At 42.0% G+C, this 17,806-nt stretch overlaps 1 long non-coding RNA gene across 1 annotated transcript in view; it reads left to right on the forward strand.

The window, feature by feature from the left end:
- Positions 1-4,854, forward strand: part of LOC122462541 — a 35,458-nt gene extending 30,604 nt beyond the window's left edge. Inside the window, exon 4 of the long non-coding RNA XR_006285163.1 lies at positions 1-4,854. This exon is cut by the window's left edge and continues 1,442 nt beyond it. This is a non-coding gene — a long non-coding RNA (uncharacterized LOC122462541).
- Positions 4,855-17,806: the final 12,952 nt, after the last annotated feature.

The following is a 17,806-nucleotide window of genomic DNA, read 5'->3' on the forward strand; positions in this document are numbered from 1 at the left end:
ATAATACTTATATATCCTGACAGTGTGTGCTTTGTGGGGGGTTGGGGTTTTTTGGGGGGGGAGGAGGCGGGGGTTGCTTTTGTGGAAGATCAATCTCTATTAGGAAATCTATTATAATCACTTATGTTTTACTACAATGAAATAAATAGGCAGCTGCAGTTTCCTGGACTAATAGCTCTTAGTTTGATTGCAAGAAGTAGCAATCAATGCAGGGTGAAGGAAAGAAACATTTTTAATAACTTACACTTTAGAGATGAGATCCCTAAATTATTACAAACTATAAGGTTAAGACCTCTTGAAGGAATCCTAGCTAGTTAAATATTTAAAACTCCAGGGCAGTGAACACATGCACTAATGAGCTTCAGGCTACTAAATACCAGAATCTAGGGGGAGACATCTTGTTTTATATTAGAGACCATTAGTGAATATAAACTGGCCAAAGAAGTGTTTAATTAAAGAATTATATTTTATGGGGGAGGAGGAAAAAGATATGGATTGCCAAATCTGCTAGGTTATAACTGTAAAAAGCTGGATTGCTGGTATAAAAACAGGAACATAGGTAATGCCAGACTGGATCAGGCCCATAGTTTTTCTAGTCCTGTATGCTGTCTCTGATAATGGCCTGCACTAAATGCTTCAGAGAAAGATAGTGGGCAACTAAGGAATAACTTGCCCATAGAAGAAGTTCATTCCTAACCTCTGTCAGCTACAGGTTGCCTTACACCTGGAGCCTGAGGGTTTATTTCCCTTCTAACATTTTTTTAAATTCATTCTACTGTAACTGTGATTGTTCTCATATGAAAAGTTTCATATTGTAAATATGACATCAGGACACACAATTCTCCCAGCCAAAATGGAAATGATTCACAAATAATTGAACCGGAACCACAAGGTTTTCATGTGATATTTGAAAAAAAAAATCCCAGAATTCAAAAATGTAGGAAAACATAACAACCACAACTGGACATGTTATATTTACTGTCGTAAAAAAAAAAAAAAGAAATATGAGGTGAGGATTTCAGAACTAACTGAATTGACATGACGAAGAGTAAAATGAGATCCCATCACACAAATATTGTGGAAAAATGTTTGCTTCATTGTGTGTGCACACATGTATTTTATGTAAAGTAGCCCTAGTCTGTCTCCTCTCTGAAACCAGAGAATATGAGGGGTAAACAGCTCACAGCAACAGATGAAAGGCTGATGAAGTTCAGACTCCCTGTTCAAAGGTTTCAACAGTGTATGAAATGACAATCTCAGTTTATTTGTGTTTCCTAGCTTCTGTGTATTTGTTCATCTATGGAGGCTCCCAATATCTTACTCCTAGTTGTGCTGATCACCCAAACCATCTGGTTGCAGATATATTCCATAAAGTAACTTTAATTGAATTGATTTTTCCTGACTTCTAAAGTCCTATCTGCGTCCATTGACAAATCAGAAATATTCTTACCTTAACTGATGATGCTAAATCACAGTAACACCCACAAAAAGTCTAGCATCCCACTCACTCCATACAGGTCTCCTGCTTCATGGTCAACATAAGCCTGTGTTTCCAATTTTAACCCAAATTATGCCTGTGATAATATTGTCTGGAGCTTACAGTTGCTGACATGGATATTGACAAAGACTTATCCAGTATTTTAATAAGAAAACAAAATACAGGAAATACTCTAGAGTTTCCAGGTGGATCATTAACAAGACGCCTTGGAGGGCTGAGACTGCCAGCCGGCACGGGGAATGCATCACAGTTCGTCATACAACTTAAACTTCTTTTGACATCTAGTTATGTCGAAATGTGACTGATCACCTAGGGGTCCAGGCTCCTGCGAGGGAAAAGTTCACTGACAGACAGCGAACGAAGCTGATCTTAAATGAGAATCAAGAGAAAGCAGCATTCCAATGTCTGACAGTCTGCAGCTGCTACCTGGGTCTGCTTAACGAAGACGAGACTGCTCTGCTGAACAGTTATATTAGCATCTGTATGCTTCTGTCTCATTATCACACATCTGCCCACCTTTATTCGAATGAAGCTCCTTCTGATCTGACAGCTCAGGCATTGTCAGTGAGCAGATATTATGGAAGCAGGGTACAGCAGCTTAGGGTGTTAGCTTTTATTTTCTAAAGACGGTTGTACAGTTTGACAGTACGATACCACAGAGGTAAAGAAGATAATTAACATATTGGGCAGTTTCTAAACAAAGCTGAGACAGTTATGCTGGCAAAACTACTACTACTAGAGAAGCATTGTTTGCGCTTGAGAAACATCAAAGGCTTGAAAGACCTTTTAAAAGAGAGAGAGAGAGAGAGAAAGCAAATGTACCAGTTCCTTTTGGTTTCCCAACATTTCAAATAGAAAGATTTTGGGGTTTTGACCACACTTGACTGGGAAACGTTTTGGTCTGCAAGAAAAACCTGTCACGTCGGTTGAAAATCTCAGCCTGTTCGGTTTGACTCTTAAAATATCTCCCAGGATTTGAGAAGAAGCTGAAGGGTATGATTTTTTTCCCCTTCTTCCTTGAATTTATTTTTACCCCTCAGTACAAAAGTGAGGACTTGTGTGAGCTTCACAGAACTCTTATTTGGGTGGAGATTTACGCTTCCTAAGCTGGAGATCACATATGGGATTTTTAGGAAATGCCAAAAAATCATATGAGAGAGGTTTCATCATTTGTCTGCTCAGTAAGAAACTAAAATGGCTTTCTTTAAAAAACCAAACCAAACCAGAAAATAGTATTTTGAGCCCACAATGTACATGGACTGAGCTGTGATGACTGAATAAGGTGACGTTCAGATTCTTCTCCGCAGCTCTCAGAAAAGAAAAACAGTACAGCAATATATGACTGTGATTTAACTTTAATCAGGTGCTTACAGTACATACATGCTCTGCTGTGGTGGACTTGAATGGCAACTTTGAATAACGCTTCACAACTGTTTTTTTTATATATATATATGAAGTGATTTAGCAAATACGGTCCTTTGATGCTATCCTGCTACTTTAAATCACTAGGAATACCAGCGTATCTCTATGGCATGTTCCAACAACACATCCTTGAAAACCCTGAGTATGGGAGCTCTAATTCATGCTTTAAATAGCATAAATAATAGCCCAGATTCTCCTGTCTGCGTACAATGTCATAATCTAAGGGCCAGATCCTCAGCAGGTGTAAATCAGTATAGCTTTATTGAAGCCAAAATATTATTTCCTGACTTCAGTGGAGCTCTGCCAGCTTATACCATCTGAGGCTGTAGTTCCAACAGTTTAAAGCAATTTAAGGACTTTCCTCATTTCATTCAGGGCTTTCATTCCACTGTTATTTTCTTTGTCCTTGAGAAAGCCCAGGGTTTCCATGGGTTAATGGAGAAATTACTGCTATTTTGCAACAATGCAATCAAAGTCATTTCAGCATCCACACTGATAAAGTAAGAATAGCTTATTCAGATTGGACTGGCAGGCCTGAACTCACAATTGCAAAGTTTGAATACAAAATAAGATATTCATTAAAAATAAAAAAAAGGAAAGAAAGACAGAATCCGTTGTCATTCATTCTAAAAAGGCATTACAGACGGCCAACACTGTACAGAAAAATAGAAGATGTTGACCTTTTTATTATAGACTTTTCTGTACTGCTGCCCTCCTTTCAAATGCACATTCCTCCCCCACCCCCACACATACACATACACACACACACACACACACTCACTTCAGCTGTATGTTATCTCAAATAATTACCCTGCGCTTCTGGCTGTCCCTAGTGACTTCTGCTGCTAAAAAAGCTACTCATTGTCGGTGAGTGAAGAGGGATTTCAAACCTGCTTCTTGTGGCCCAGCAACAGCTCTTAATTAACCACTCAGGTATTGAGAAGCCGCCTAACCCAGCTCCTATCCATATGGCAGGAACATGTTGGCAGTGATAATCACTGAAGGAAATATTGTATCAAAAAAAGGGCTCACAGAACAGAAAGCTTGTGCAAATTATTTTTAATGATTCTCCTCTGGTGAGCTGGATTATTTGTTATTTCAAGCAGAGGTAGAGCGGGGGTGGGGAGCAGAATGTATTTGTCCTTGACCTCTTTCTCCCCTGTACACTTGCCCCTTTGCCCAGTTTTCCCAACCGTAAACCTGATCCTTAGCACTGACATAAAGAGAGTGCCCGGGGTACCATAGAAGGCCCTTCAGGCATTCTAAAAAGCTTTAGTCCTTATGATTTTGATAATCCTTTGTTTCTGGTATGTGACTTGCTTTTTATACGCACTGGACGTATACATTTCCTGCGAGCAAAGCATTTTAAATAACTTCAGTAGTGTTCTGTTGGCAGTTTACACACACACACACACACACACTTTTTATTTCACCCTTGGTTTATAAAAAAAAATACGGATTTGAGTTTATAAATCTAATTAAAAATGAAGTTGCATTTACATTTTAAAACCTTGCGTACGCCAGCATACTGTGTCAAAAGACATTATGTATGATTTTACTTTGTGACAGAAACCATTACATTTAAAAATTCATTACAGCAAGGTTAGTTAGACACATGATGGATGCAGCTTTAATCCTGCCATATATTATTACAGTTAAAATGTAAATGATGAAAAATATTTTGTGCTTATCAGCATTTATGTGGAAATGTGTTTTACAGTGATATATGGTGTTATATTTCTATTATTATGATGAGAAGAAAGAATGAAGTACAAAAAGATGAAGTGTTTATTAAAACATGGTTACTTGAGATAAAATATTCTTGTTGTACATGACTTTAAACATATTTACCGAGGGCATTTGTCCAAAACAACTGTGAAATGTGTTTGCTAGGCAAATCATTCTTTGTAATGTTTCTCCCTCTGTTATATTGATTACAGCTTTTTTTAATAGTCTAATATTAATTTAAAGTTGTGTAAATAATTTTGGGCTGATATTTTGTTTTAGACTTTGTTTACACAGGGGTATCTGTGTTTGCATATGTCTGCTGTATGCTGGTAATGTACTTTGCAATTTATAGCACCTCTCGGAGGATCTCAAAGCACAATACAAACACTAACGTATTAAGGCTCAGTGCTCCAAGGGCATTTGGGCTTTGATCCAGCAAAGCACTTAAACCTGTGCTGAACTTTAAGTGCATTCCACTGACTCCACAATGCTTCAGCACCCCGCAGGACAGAGCCATTAAACCTCACAACACTCTTTTAAACTAAGTATTCCTGGGCTCAGTTCACTCCCACTTGCAGAGGCAGGTATAATCTATGCCTCCCTCCACTGGTGGGTGCTGCTGCATTCTAGGGCCGATTCAAGGCAAAGTAGCTGCCCTGCCTCTGTGAAAGGGCAGCTTGAAGCTGCAGTTGGGGCATCATATGCGTCCTAGCAATTCTCCCATGCTTCTCCCTAGCCAGTAGCTCCCAGCTTGAGTGCAACAAGTTGGGGGGGAGGGGTGCGCGGCAACAGTAAATGGTTATAACCCCCTAGTGGAGCAGATTTTATGGATAATTGGCACCACTACACCATCCCTTTAGGTAGACTTTTTGCCCTTCAAGGTCCTGGGTTAGGTAGCACAGTAACCCTGTGCTGAACTTTAGCTCCAGAGCGTAGACAATGGCGTAACATTCCTTTTCACTGATTGACCAGTGGCTTTCCCTCTCAGACAGCTTCTTGCTGAGAAACACAACAGGATGGAACTCCTGATTCGGTCCTTCCTGCATTAAGACTGCTCCCATGCCACGCTCGGATGCATCTGTGGTTACTAGGAACGGTTTGTCAAAGTCTGGGGCCCTTAGCACAGGGTCAGACATGAGTGTCGCTTTAAGCTGGTTAAAGACCTTCTGACACTCTTCAGTCCACTGAACTGCATTTGGATGTTTCTTTTTGGTTAGGTTTGTCAGTGGGGCAGCGATCTGGCTGTATTGCGGTACAAATCACCTGTAATATCCGGCCAAGCCTAAGAAGGATTGGACCTGTCTCTTTGACTTTGGGACAGGCCACTTTTCGATAGCATCCACTTTGGCCTGTAGGGGGTTGATAGTTCCTTGACACACCTGGTGTCCAAGGTAAGTCACTCTGTTTAGGCCTATTTGACACTTCTTAGCCTTAACAGTTAGTCCTGCCTCCCTTATGCGCTCGAAGACTTTTTGTAGCTGTTCCAGGTGTTCTGCCCAGGAATCTGAAAATGCAGCCACATCATCAAGGTAGGCGACTGCATATTCTCCTAATCCAGCTAGGAAACCATCTACAAGTCTTTGGAAGGTGGCGGGTGCATTCCGCAGCCCGAAAGGGAGCACATTAAATTTATTCAGCCCGACATGTGTGGTGAAGGCTGACCTTTCCTTGGCAGATTCATCTAGCGGTACCTGCCAGTACCCCTTGGTTAAGTCCAAGGTAGAGATGAACTGGGCCCGTCCCAGTTTCTCCAATAGTTCATCTGTGCATGGCATTGGATAGTTGTCTGGGCGAGTTACAGCATTTAGCTTACAGTAGTCCAGGAAAAACGTATCTCCCCATCTGGTTTGGGAACTAGAACCACTGGAGAGGGGCGTATTACACCCATCTGTAGCATATTCTGGATTTCCTGTTCTATAGCAGTTTTAGCTTGAGGAGACACCCGGTAAGGTTGGGCTCTAATTGGGTGAGCATTACCTGTGTCAATGGCATGGTATGCCTGTTCAGTCAGTCCTGGGGTGGCTGAGAACGTCGGCGCATAGCTGGTGCACAGCTTCTGGATCTGCTGTCGCTGCATACGCCCAAGGGTCATGGAGAAGTTCGCCTCTTCCATGCCACCATCACTTTTGCCTTCATAGTAGACACCTTCAGGCTACTCAGCGTCAACTCCTCCCTGGGCGGTAAACTGACAAACCTTTAATTCTCTGGAATAAAAGGGCTTTAGAGAATTAATATGGTACACCTTAGGCTTTTGGTTGGAGGTGGGGAATGCTATGAGATAATTAACCGCTCCCAGGCACTCTTGGACCGTGAATGGCCCTTCCCACGATGCTTCCATTTTATGGGCCTGGAGTGCCTTTAAGACCATGACCTGGTCCCTTACTTTGAAGGACTGCTCTCTGGCATGTTTATCATACCAGGCTTTTTGCTCTTTTTGAGCATCTTTTAGGTTTTCTTTAGCAAGGGCTAAAGAGGTTCGGAGGGTGCTCTGTAGGTTGGTTACAAAGTCCAGAATGTTAGTTCCTGGAGAAGGTGTAAACCCCTCCCATTGCTGCTTCACCAACTGTAATGGCCCCTTAACCTCACGGCCATATACAAGTTCAAATGGTGAAAACCCTAAACTGGGATGTGGTACAGCTCTGTAGGCAAAGAGCAACTGCTGCAACACTAGGTCCCAATCATTGGAGTACTCATTTACAAATTTACATATCACGGCCCCCAGAGTTCCAATAAACTACTCCCCCATGCCATTTGTTTGATGGTGGTAAGGGGTAGCAACCAAGTGATTTACCCCATGAGCTTCCCAAAGGCTTTCCTTAGTTCCTGCATCTGTAAGGATGTCAGAGGACCAACCTACCCTGGCAAAAATGTCTGTTCGTGCCTGGCACACACTTTTAGCCCTGGTGTTGCTTAGAGCTACTGCTTCCGGCCATCGGGTGGCAAAATCCATGAAAGTCAGTATGTACTGCTTTCCTCTGGGTGTCTTTTTTGGAGTAGGACTCTGAATATCCACAGCTACTCGCTGAAATGGAACCTCAATGATGGGAAGTGGCTGGAGAGGGGCTTTGACCTGGTCTTGGGGTTTTCCCACTCTTTGGCATACCTCACAAGATCGGACATAGGCAGAAACATCCTTGCCCATTCCCTCCCAGTGGAATGACGTCCCCAAATGGTCTTTGGTCCTGTTCACTCCAGCATGGCCACTAGGATGGTCGTGGGCTAAGCTCAAGAGCTTTTCCTGGTACTTAGTTGGAACTACCAACTGTTTCTGAGGATGCCAGTTTTCCTGGTGCCCACTAGAAAGAGTTTCCTTGTATAAAAGTCCTCTTTCTACAACAAACTGGGATCAATTAGAAGAGTTGAGAGGCGGTGGGTTGCTCCGTGCCTCCATCCAAGATTTCTGGAGGCTTTCATCTGCTTTCTGTTCGGCCTTGAACTGTTCCCTTGATGCTGGAAACACCAGTTCCTCACTGGATTGTGGACCTGATGATGGTCCCTGTGGAAGCAAGGCAGGTGATGGGGCTGTTTCTGTTGATGGTGAACCGCTCTCGGCTGGTGCACTATGGGGTATTTCAGGCTCTGGCTGAGCCTCTTGTGTAGGGTCATCTGCTGCTGCTGCCAGTGCAGGCTCGGTGGTGCCCTCTGGTGTTGGAGCTGTAGACGGGGTTGCAAGCGCTGGACTCAGTGCTGGCAATGGTTCTGGTGCTGGTTGCTTTGCCAGTTTCAGTTCGGGGACTGGCTTTGGCTGGGTCTCTGGATCCACTATGGCCGCTGCAGTCATTGGCAGGGGATCCAGTTCCACCACCTCCATCTGGGTCTCTGGTAACACAGACGGGGCCCTGGTGGAAGGCTCAGGAACAGGGATAGGTGTGGAAGCTTGCTTAGTCTGGCTGCGGGTGACCATTCCCACCCTCTTGGCCAGCTTTACCTGGTTGGCCAAGTCTTCCCCCAGCAACATGGGGATGGGATAATCATCATAGACGGCAAAAGTCCACATTCCTGACCAGCCCTTGTACTGGACCGGCAACTTGGCTGTAGGCAAATCGAAAGAGTTGGACTTGAAGGTTTGAACCGTCACTTGGGCCATGGGGTTGATTAAGTTGGGGTCCACTAAGGATTGATGGATAGCTGACACCTGCGCTCCAGTGTCCCTCCATGTTGTAACCTTCTTCCCGCCCACACTCACAGTTTCCCTTCATTCTAAGGGTATCTGGGAGGCATCTGGGCCTGAGGACCTTTGGTGTGACCCCAGTGTAATGAACTGTAATCTGTTGGGGTTCTTGGGGCAGTTGACCTTCACATACCCCAGCTCATTACATTTAAAGCATTGCCCAGTTGACTGGTCACTGGAGCAAGGTGGGTTGCTGGAGAATGGTGTGGTGGGATGATAAGGAGTCTGGGTTTTCCTAGGGATGTAGGTGGGGCCTTGGGTTGCCCCCAGTGATAGGGTTTTGTTTCAGGTTGCCCCTTCTGATATTCGCTCCAACTGCTACTAGTTTTTTTTTTTCTGCTACTTCCACCCGTTTGGCTCCAATCTCCCCCGCCTCGATTACAGTTTTGGGCTTCCCATCTAGGATGTACCTTTCTATTTCCTCAGGAACACTCCATTTGCATTAGGAAGGGCAACTCTTCTGGAGATTTAACATTTGCTCCTGATATCCAGGCATCCCAATGTTTCACAATGTGGCAGGCATGTCGGGTAAATGACACGTCTGGTTTCCACCTTAGGGCTCTGAACCGCCGATGGGCATGCTCAGGTGTTAGCCCCATTCTGACTCTCAGGGTTTTAAAAAGTTCATAATTGTTCATGTGTTCCTTAGGCATTTCAGCCGCAACCTCTGCTAAGGGTCCACTGAGCTGCGGCCTCAGCTCTACCATGTACTGGTCTGTAGAGAGGCTGTACCCAAGGCAGGCCCTTTCAAAGTTTTCAAAGAAGGCCTCGGTATCATCGCCTGCCTTGTAGGTGGGGAACTTTCTGGGATGGGAAGCGGTACCTGGAGAAGAATTGCTAGGGTTGGTTGGTATATTCTGCTGAGCCCTTGCCTTCTCCATCTCCAGTGCATGCTTCCTCTCTTTTTCTTTCTCCTTCATAGCTCTCCTGTGGGCAGCTTCCTCTGCCTCCACCCTGGCTTTTTCTGCCTCCATCTCCAAGCGCCTTAAGGCCATCTGTCTATCATGCTCTTTTTGTTTCTCTTCAGCTTCGAATCTGGCTAGCTCTAGTTTATTAGCTGCTTCACTGGTAGTCATTTTCCTGCTTTCTTGTGCTTAACTCTAGCTATACCGAGAGTTAGGGGGGAAAAAAACCAAAAACTTGTGAATTTCCCTGCAGGAGGTTAACTACCCTGCCTTTAGGTAGAGAAAACTCCAGCTCAAAAAAGAGAAATCCCTTTGTAAAAAAACTAACACCTCTGTCTCCAGGCTAATAGACAGAAAACTGTCTAGCTGCTCTCGACTTAAAAAAAAAAACCTCTTCAGGTCTGTGCTTTTGGTTCAAAATGATCTCTGGTTCAAAATGATCCCACCGCTCTGCCACCATGTCAGGGTTCCTTCCCCACTCTGAACTCTAGGGTACAGATGTGGGGACCCACATGAAAGACCCCCTAAGCTTATTCTTACCAGCTTAGGTTAAAAACTTCCCCAAGGTACAAACTTTGTCTTGTCCTTGAACAGTATGCTGCCACCACCAAGCGTTTTAAACAAAGAACAGGGAAGAGACCACTTGGAGACGTCTTCCCCCAAAATATCCCCCCAAGCCCTACATACCCCCTTTCCTGGGAGGCTTGAGAATAATATCCTAACCGATTGGTTACAAAATCATCAAAGACCCAAACCCCTGGATCTTGGAACAATGGAAAAATCAGTCAGGTTCTTAAAAGAAGGATTTTATTTAAAAAAAAAGAAAGGTAAAAATCATCTCTGTAAAATCAGGATGGAAAATACTTTACAGGGTATTCAGATTCAAAACACAGAGGATCCCCCTCTGGGCAAAACCTTAAACTTACAGAAAACAGGAATAAACCTCCCTCTTAACACAGGGAAAATTCACATAAAACAAAAGATAAACTAATCCGCCTTGCCTGGCTTACCTAAACTGGTTGGAATACTAGAGACTTGGATTAGGATGTGTTGGAGAAGATGGATTTCTGTCTGGCTTCTCTCAGTCCCAAGCGAGAACAACCACGTAAACAAAGAGCACAAAACAAAAGCCTTCCTTCCCCCAAGATTTGAAAGTATCTAGTCTCCTTATTGGTCCTTTGGGTCAGGTGCCAGCCAGGTTAGCTGAGCTTCTTAACCCTTCACAGGTAACAGGATGGGTTGCCTCTGGCCAGGAGGGATTTTATAGCACTGTATACAGAAAGGTGGTTACCCTTCCCTTTATATTTATGACAATATCTATTTCTACTCATCCCTCTTCCCCCAGCATCTATTTTCAGTAGCTGTGATATTTACTGTGATATTTAACTTGCATCATTTCACAGCTCCTCCACACTGATACTAAGTATACAATGACGTAAGTCATTTTGGAAGGTTTCTTTTGTTCTAAGAGATTGGTTTGTTACTTTTGATTAAGCCTCTAGTTTAAGAAAACAAAATCCCACAAGCATTTCCCATAGTCCCATTGCATTACCCCAGTTTAACTCCAGTGGAGTTAAATCAACGTAACACTGAAGCAATAGAGTGGTCAGTCAGGCTCTCCGGAGGTTCTAGCTTTGTGAAATAAAGAGCCAGGAATTCAGCCTTTCTTCTCCCCTGAGTTTGAAAGTGTTTGGATGTGAAAGGATGGTTCTAGCTATTATAAGGACCCAGCTGTGAAATCCAGATCTGTGTTCTATCTGCAAAGCTCCCCAAAATTTGAGTATGTTCAGCACTGTGGGACTGAGCCCATCTCTAGTGTTCAAAGTTCAAACACAATTAGCAAAGAGAAATGTTTAAATAGCCCGGGATATTTATCTATATTTCCAAATACATGTGTCTTTTCTTCTGAAAACCTTTCTTTTGATATGAACAGAAGCAGGATACCTGATGCTTGTAGTTCGCTCAAGTGGTTATTTCCGTATAACATTCCGAGTGTAACAGTCATGTTTATTCAGTTATCAAGGAAGAAATATCATTTGTCTATGGGTCCACAGTTACCTAATTTGTTGTATAAATTGCTACTTATCTCCTCTCTCATGTTGAAGACAGAATCATTTAATAGACTTTCAATTGTTCAGGCTTGAATATTGGTTCCACATTCTCCCCCTTTTTAGTTTTAGTCCCTAGAGTGGGAGCCACGCAGGCCTAATGCAATTTTCCGTCAGCTATTTTTTTAAACATCTGCTTTTATGAGGATGTTGTTGTGTACATTAGCACTGTAAAGTTTAGCACCCTTTCGGACTACCTTTGGATCTCAACTTCCATGTTCCCCGAGCCAATCATAATATATCAGGAACCTGAGATATTTCCTATCTCAGCACTCTTCATAACTCTTTTTTGCTCAGCTGTCTGAAACTGTTTTCTTTAGGAAGTCCAAAGTGAGGGGGCCTGGTTGACCTGGCATCAGTCCTATTTATAAGAATAAAAACTCCTCCCTGTACACCTTTGGAACTTTGTCATGTAAGGGTCATATCCGCTTAAATTAATAGTTATTGAGCCAGTGACGGAACATTGCCACATAACCTTTATTGTCCTGCACTACCCTTTGTTTGAAGTAGAAAACCTACTCAGCTGATTTGCTTCAAAGCTAATGCTACAGGATTTTCAACAGTGTCTTTGCCACATAATTAATTAGGAAGGAAAAAGCAGCTATTATCATGTGCAGGTTATTTTTGTGATTTATTTATTTTAAATCAATATTTGTTTTTTTAACTTCTCGTCTCACACCACTGAAATAAACGCTAGCCAGTCTTGTCTGCTTAGTAGAGAGGTTACTGTGCTGCAAGAGGAAAGAATGATGTATAGAGCAGCCATCTCATTTCCATCCTGCAATCTACATCCATTTTTTTTTTATAAGGAATGTCACTTCTCCTGTGGTGACGGGGATGTGGCACTAGTTTTGGTCTTCCTGTTCATGAGTCAACCCGGTTGCCTATTCAAAGTATTTATTTTGTTTAAGTCTAAGAATATTTGCTGAAAGCGGGATTATCACTTTGTAGACCACCAACAGCTGTTGAAAACCAGGGCATAAAAGCTTGTTTATGTCTTTAATAACCCACTTAATGATGAAGTAAGCATGTTATTCATAATAAAATAGCATGGCGTAATCTTACTCTGATGTATGGTGTCAGCGAATTAAGAAACATCTCTTATGCCATAAAATAACATTGCATATACTACATTCATTAAAAATGTGTATCTACATATATGTATATCATATAAATACATGTCTACATAAAAACATATCTACATATATGTATATCATATAAATATCCATGGCATTCTACTGTTTTATAATATATACAGCAGATAGTAATGACTTGAAGTAAGATATCTTTACGTCCAAATCTGCCTGATGAACCTAATCTTATGTAAGATAATCATATGTATATGGCTGGTTATACGGCCAGGCATCTATTATATTACAGTATATTTTAGGACATCATAAGGGCAAATTTTCAAACTTTAAAATTTGGGCTTGTAAATCCATGTTTAGGCTCTCAAATAAGTGATCTGATGTAGGGCGTCTATGGGCCCCATTGCCTTACTGGGGATGCTTGTTACTCAGCAACTCTGAAATGTAGGCCACATATCTAGGTGCCTAAATTAGATTTCTAAATCCATATTTAGGCATCCAGGTTTGAAAATATGAATATTAATTATCTGCATTATGGTTGCACTTAGTGGTCCCAATCAAGACTGAGGCTCCATTGTGCTGGGCCCTGTACATACACATAATAAGACAGTCTCTGCCCTTGAAGAGTTTACAGCTGTGCCGCTTTAGTGCTTAAGTGAAGATGCTCCTAAGCTGGTGGAGATGCTCCTAAGCTCCTAAGCATCCATCTACCCTGTAGGTGTAGTTAATCCACCTCCCCAACAGGTGGTAGCTATTTCAACAGGAGAAGCTTTCTCGTCGATATAGTGCTGTATACCCTGGGGGTTAGGTCAGTATAGCTACGTCGCTCAGAAGTGTGGATTTTTATACGTTATAAGTCTGTAGAGTAGACCTGGTCTAAATAAACAAAACAAAGGGTGGGCGAAAGAGTATTATTATCCTCATTTTATACATGGGAAACTGAGGTACACAGTATAGAGGCTTAATCCTGCAATTGACTAAGCACTCTAGCCACAGTCCAGCAAAGAATTCAAGCATGTCCTTAACTTTAAGCAGGTTTCATTAACTGGCACCACTCACAGCTTAAAAATTAGCATTTGCTTAAGTTGTGTTTCTGGATCAGGCCAGAGTGCTTAGCACCTTGCAGGATCAAGCCAAAAGTGATTTGCCCAACGTCACACAGGAAGTCTGTGGCACAAGCAGGGACTGAAACCAGATCTCCCAGCCTAGTGACTTCACTTTGCATATGTATGTTTTGTTGTATGTACAGTATGTCTTTATTTAGGGCTAACAGGAGGGAAAGATTTAATATGGTAAGGGGATAAGCTTTTTGTGTTAATTTTGGAGGAGGGGGGAATCAGATGCCACTGTTTAAAGATATTACACTTTCGTCTTTTCAGCAATACGTACTTTATATACTTAGTAAGATAAGATGTAAATGTTTAGAATTGTTTCTTCCACTGTAGAAAAATGTATGCAATCTGTTTTCAGTTTGTAGGTGGCCCACAAATAAAGAAAAGTTCCAAATTAATAAAAAATTCTTTGCAGATTCATATGAATTAGATGAACTATCTCAGTATCAGAATGTTAATCTGTTGGAAAATAGCTGCCACGGAACTGGAATTGCTCAATGCTACACAATGGAGAACTCTTAACAGCCTCCCGCTCATTGATATTTTCCCCACAGATGCCAATGTAAACATGAGAAATTATTATGAGACAAAAAAACAATGAACTACTGGAAAGGCAACTGTAATATATTGAAGTTAGTTTCTTTGAATGCACGTAAGTCCTAGCTTTCACTAAAGCTTATTTCATCTGGTGGACCGGTCCTTGTAAATTATCTTACATATGTTTTATTTAGCCTGTCTTTCTTTACAATGTCATTTCTGACATCTCCCCATGCCTCTTTAGCCATTTTGTCTGCTTCAGGTTTTAATATCTCTCCTTAACTTGCCTCCCTCTCTGATTCAAATCCAGACTTCATCATCTTAAGACATCCTGGCTGTGATGAAGTCAATGAGAGTTTTGCCATTGAATTCTATCGGGCCAACGTTTCACTGCATGCCCACAATGGGTAAGAAAAAAAGGTGTCTACTGAAGTCTGTTTTATCTTATTACACCTATGAATTGTGGACGCTGCTAATATGTCTACATATAGTTTGTGCACCAATGACCACTCTAGTTAAATTGGTGCAGCCCCATGGAGTGGACATTCTTAAATCAGATTAAGTATCTTAAATTGGTTTAGTTTGAGCAAGACATTTTAGGAGAGTGGGTTTGTGGGGGTGGGGGGTGGGGAGAAAACCTGGATCTGTGCTGGAAATGGCCCACCTTGATTATCATACACATTGTAAGGAGAGTGATCACTTTAGATAAACTATTACCAACAGAGAGTGGGTTTGTGGGGGGGTGGGGGTGGGGGTGGGGGGGGGTGGCAGAGAAAACCTGGATTTGTGCTGGAAATGGCCCACCTTGATTATCATACACATTGTAAGGAGAGTGATCACTTTACATAAGCTATTACCAGCAGGAGTGGGGGGAGAGAAAACCTTTTGTAGTGATAAATACCCATCTTTTCATGGTTTATGTGTACAAAAACATCTTCTGTATTTTCCACAGTATGCATCCGATGAAGTGAGCTGTAGCTCACGAAAGCTTATGCTCAAATAAATTGGTTAGTCTCTAAGGTGCCACAATTACTCCTTTTCTTTTTGCGAATACAGACTAACACGACTGTTACTCTGAAACCTGACATTTTACTGAGAGTGTCAACGCTAGAGCTGAGCAAAAAAATGTTGATTGAAAGTTTTTTCCAATAAAAAATGAAGAGTCAGGTCGACTGAAACATTTGGTGGATTTATGTCAATTTTGGCAAATTGTTTGTCAACCCACCCTCCCCCCCGGGAAATTTCTAAATGAACCATTGTCGCATTTCCAAAACAAGCCATTTTGATTTTTTCAGGCTAAATTCACCAGGAAATTTAGGCACAAAATGGAGGAGAAAGAAGTGGCTGTAGTCTCCATCTACCCAATATCCCAGGTGAGTACCCTAACCACTGGGCTATGGGAGACTGATGCTCTGGAGCAGAGACTGGAACGCCTCCCCGGTGATCATCCTAGCCACCAGGCTATGAAGTCATTGTCTGTCTGATCCAATGGATAATTAATTATTTATACAAGGCAGAACAGCTTCAACAGGAGAGATTGAGAGCTGCACCCCAGAACAGCCAATACCTTAGTGGGTTGGGCACTGACCTGGGAGAGGGGAGCCCTGGGTTCAAGTCCTTGCTCCAAAGCAGGGGTTTAAACCTAGGTCTCCACATCCCAAGCGAGTGCCCTAACCACTGGGGTACTTAGGGTGACCAGATGTCCCAATTGTATAGGGACAGTCCCAATATTTGAGGCTTTGTCTTATATAGGTGACTATTACCCCCCAGCCCATCCCGATTTTTCACACTTGCTGTCTGGTCACCCTGGGGCTTCTGAATATAAGGGAAGCACCACCACCATTTTGCACCTAAACCTCCTTGTGGCTCGAGCCCTTTGTTTCCAAATTTATTTTGCTTTTATTTAAAAAAGAAAAGAAAGAAAAGTTTTAAGACACCCCATTTTCCCAAAAAAGTGGTTTGGAGGAGATTCCACAAGTGGAAATTAATATAGTTTCCTGTCTGCTATATGAGTTTCCTCCATGATTATTGTTTGTTATTTATATTACCCTAGGAATCCTCGTCGTGGACCAGGACCCCATGGTGCTAGGTGCTGTACAAACACAGGACAAAAGACAATCCTTTCCTCTGAGAGCTTACAATCTGTCTGTTGCCCAGAGCGCATACACACAGAGTTTCTATGTCTGTGGTGTCCCACAAACATTTTTCTCCTCATGCAATTCTTCATTTCTGAACAGTCCCCTTCTTTAAAAATCACATTTGACATTTTTCAAAAGTGCTTTCTAACCTGAAAGCATAAACAAGCTCCAGACAAAATAAATTCATAATGAGAAGTGACAAGGAATTCAGGGGGTCAAGATCTAGAGAGGTGAAATCAAAGGGGTTCTGTTCATTTTTCAGTGTCCAGATGGTGGTGTGGCTGGTGGAGTGGGTTGATAGTCCCTTAAAATATTGGAAAGGGAAAATCCTAAGCAGTGAAGAGTTAAATGAAAGCCTAAATCTGAGTAATTTGCATATTTTAAACATTTTATATGCTTAACTTTATGTGATTTTAGCCAACTCCCAGGTTTTGGGCCTTTTTGGCATATTGTGCATATTGGTACTTGTTGGAAAAATTGAAAAGCGAGAGCCAATTGTTGGGAAAATTGGAAAGCTATCCCAGCTTATTACAGAGGGTAAATAGCCACTGTTATGAGTCAATGAGAAGGAAGGATAGGTCAATATAAAGAAATACTAGTCTCATTCACTATTCCCTTTATCACTGCCAGACTTTAGAATTTTTCAGTTCATTGATGTCAGTAAGGATTTACTTGCATGGCCACGATGCCAGATTATTTCCAGGCTAGCATCAGATACTGAAGAGCATGTAAGAAAACAAAATGTAAGATCAGAGCAATGTAAAATACTGCTTAAGGATCAAGTTTACAATGTCCATGGTGGTGGTAGGCATCCTTACGACAAAAGCAGTCCTAACGTGTGCCTCCCATCCCTGTAATGTTTACAGAAGTAATCCAGTTGGTTAGAAAGAGGCTACAATGCTTTCATTAGGTGAAAGTAAACCCAGCTCAGTCCAAATCTGTTAAGGTTTCTGGAGTCACTTTGTTCACAGAGGGCAGTTTAGGGGTTAAACTCTGTTTTAGAACAGTCATTCTCACACTAAGGTTACATTCTCTGATTTATAAAGCAATGCCTATGCTAATAGTACCTAATACCTATCCTTACATCCTCTGTTGAAAG

The sequence above is a fragment of the Chelonia mydas genome, chromosome 12, assembly GCF_015237465.2.
Source record: "Chelonia mydas isolate rCheMyd1 chromosome 12, rCheMyd1.pri.v2, whole genome shotgun sequence".
In the NCBI taxonomy this organism is placed as follows: domain Eukaryota; kingdom Metazoa; phylum Chordata; order Testudines; family Cheloniidae; genus Chelonia; species Chelonia mydas.